We start from the raw sequence: 3,455 nt of genomic DNA, 5'->3' as shown, positions 1-3,455 counted from the left end.
ATTCCATATCGATTATTTTTTCTTCAATCTTTTCACTGATGAAGTATCGGTCGATCTCGATATGTTTTGTTCTGTCATGATGGACTGGATTTTTGGCTATGCTGAGAGCAGCTTGATTATCGCAAAAGAGCTTGATTGGACCTTCGGTGATGATCTTGAGGTCGTCGAGAACTCTCTTCAGCCAGATGCCTTCACATACTCCACTTGCTAAGGACCTGAGCTCGGCTTCAGCACTACTTCTTGAGACAACAGACTGCTTCTTGCTTCTCCAGGTAACAAGATTTCCCCAGACGTATGTGCACATGCCTGATGTTGATCGTCTGTCTGGAACATATCCGGCCCAGTCTGCATCTGTGAATACTTCGACACCTCGACTTCGTCTTTTCTTGAAGGAGAGACCAGTCCCTGGGGTAGATTTGAGGTATTGGAGAATCCTCATGACTGCGTCCATGTGAGAATCTGAGGGATTACTCATGAATCGACTTACCATACTCACTGCGAATCCAATATCTGGTCTCGTGTGAGTTAGGTAGATGAGTTTTCCTACGAGCTGCTGAAATCTTTCTTTGTCGGTGGCGGCCTCGTTGGTGCGAGCTAGAAGTTTCACATTGGCATCCATCGGAGTGTCAACTGGTTTGGAGCCAAGCATGCCAGTTTCTTTGAGGAGATCCAACGTGTACTGGCGCTGGGAAACAGAGATGCCCTTTTTCTGATCGAGCTACCTCCATGCCGATGAAGTATCGTAGGCTGCCAAGGTCCTTGACTTCGAACTCAGATGACAAAGTTTGCTTCAGCCTCCTGATCTCTTCCACGTCGTCTCCGGTGATGACTATATCGTCCACATACACACTAAGAATGGTGTGCTTGCCTTGTGTGGAGATTTTTGAGAAGAGTGTTGGATCAGCTTGACTCTGCTCGTAGTCACAACGTTTGAGCACGTTGGTGAATTTTCCGAACCATGCTCGAGGGGACTGTTTTAGTCCATATAGTGACTTCTTGAGTTTGCAAACTTTATTGGCTCCTTGATCTTTGTCAAATCCTGGTGGGAGTTGCATGTAGACTTCCTCTTCCAGTTCGCCGTTTAGAAAAGCATTCTTTACATCGAGCTGGATGAGAGGCCAATCTAAGTTGGCTGCTAGTGAAAGGAGGATTCTGATGGTATTGAACTTTGCAACTGGAGCGAATGTTTTTTGATAGTCAATGCCATACGCATGCGTGTACCCTTTTGCGACAAGTCGGGCTTTGTATCTCTACACTGTCCCATCTGGATTGTGTTTGATGGTGAAGAGCCATCTACATCTAACAGTTCGCTTGCCTGGTGGTAGCTCGACGATATCCCACGTATCATTCTTTTCGAGGCTTGGATCTCAGCATGACTTGCGTCTCGCCACTCGGAACTTTGAAGGGCTTCCTCGATGGAGTTCGGCACTTTTCCTTCATCTAACTTCGCCACATAGGCTTGGTAGCTCGTAGATAAATTTCCATAGTACACGTAATCTGCCATCCTGTATTGAGCACACGACCGAGGAGGTTTTCTCAATGCAATGGGTAAGTCTGGAGATCCGATGTTACCTTGTTCAATAGTGTCGTGGTTCAGGTTCGGAGAGACATCTTGGTCGCGAGCTTGTACCGGACTCTGGGTGATATTCAGTTCGCATGGAGAGGGTTCAGAGGCTTGCGAGCTGGGAATTTCTTGAACATGTGAGGTCGGCGAGCTAGGAATTTCTGGAACATGTGAGGTCGGATTTTGAGGCGAGCTGGGCGAGCTGGGAATTTCTGGAACAGGTGAAGTCGGATTTTGAGGCGAGCTGAATTCTGGGTTTATGATGAGCCAATTTGGGAAGTCATTTTCGTCATTCTCCCCCTACCGAGCTGAATTGGCGAAGTAAGGACTGAACTCATGAAAAGATACATCCATTGAGACTATGAATTTTTGTGATCGGGGTTCGTAGCATTTGTAGCCTTTCTGGGTTGCTGAATAGCCAAGGAAGATGCATTTGAGCGATTTTGGTTCAAGTTTACCTTGGCCATAAGAATGGGTGAAGACTGAACAGCCGAACACTTTCGCAGGTAGGGTTGAGATGAGTCGACAGTGAGGGTATGTCTCTAGAAGGACTTGAGATGAGATTTTATAGCCAAGGACACGAGATGGCATTCTGTTTATGAGGTAGGTGGCTGTGAGTACAGCTTCTCCAAAAAAATGAGATGGGACGTTTGAGGAGAACATGATGGCTCGGGCGACCTCGAGAATGTGTCGATTTTTCCGCTCGGCTACCCCATTTTGTTGCGGGGTATGAACGCACGAGCTGGAGTGAATTATGCCATGTGTTTTGAAGAAATCGCCGAGCTCAGAATTAAAGTAATCTCGAGCGTTGTCAGTGTGGATAATTTGAATGGATGTGTCGAACTGTGTTTGGATCATTTTGTGAAAGGTTTTGAATAGATTGGATGTTTCAGATTTTTGTTTCATCATGTATATCCAACTGAGTCTAGTGTGGTCGTCAACAAAGAGAAGGAACCATCGAACTCCAGTGATATTGGGAACTTTTGAGGGCCCCCATATATCACTGTGAATTGTGGCAAAAGGACGAGATGGTTTATACGAGGTGGGGTGATACGAGCTTCGAGAATGTTTGGCGAACTCACACATGTCACACTGAATGGAATTGATATTTTTATTGATAAACAAAAAAGGAAACATTCGTTTGAGATACATGAAATTTGGATGCCCTAGTCTAAGGTGATTGAGCATGATCTCTTTGTACTGGGGTGAATGTTGGGCGAACTAACACATGGCGGGCTGATCTGGCTTGATGACATAGAGTCCGGTGCTTAGCTCGGCATTACCAATCTGTCTCCCCGTGACCTGTTCCTGAAACAAACATGAACTTCCATCAAAAATAGTTCGGCACTTGGAGTCTTGGTTGATCTTATGCACAGATAAGAGATTGCATTGTAGTTGAGGCACAAAGAACACCGAGTCTAGCCTCATGGACTTCGTCAAGACAACGGTGCCAATACCAGTGACTTGAGTTTTGGCTCCGTTGGCGATGGTGACTGATATGCTTTTATTGCAAGCGGAGTAAGTTGTGAATAGATTTCGATTACCAGTCATGTGATCAGTGACACCGGAGTCGACAATCCATGCTGTGGGATTCTCTGAGCTTACATTGAGGGCTCTAGGAGAGTTACCTAGAGGGCCAATGCCCGAGTGTTCTCCACTGAGTTGGACTTGTTGAAGAAGCTTCTGGAGAATAGCGAGCCGGTCGTTGCTGAAGGGAGAGGAGTCTGAGGTCGAGGTCGAGGCAGCGGACGAGGTGGATACTAAGTTTCCGACTGAGTTAGGATCCTTAGTATCTTGGGTAGACTTCGAGCTCGGTGGTTTCCCATGTAGTTTCCAGCAGGTTTCTCGGAGGTGTCCAGGTCGTCTGCAATGATCGCAGTAGGGGCGAGGT

The sequence above is a fragment of the Urtica dioica genome, chromosome 11, assembly GCF_054948205.1.
Source record: "Urtica dioica subsp. dioica isolate 48M chromosome 11, U.dioica_male_clone48M_v1_H2, whole genome shotgun sequence".
NCBI lineage: Eukaryota > Viridiplantae > Streptophyta > Magnoliopsida > Rosales > Urticaceae > Urtica > Urtica dioica.
Note: the sequence above shows the minus strand (reverse complement) of the source record.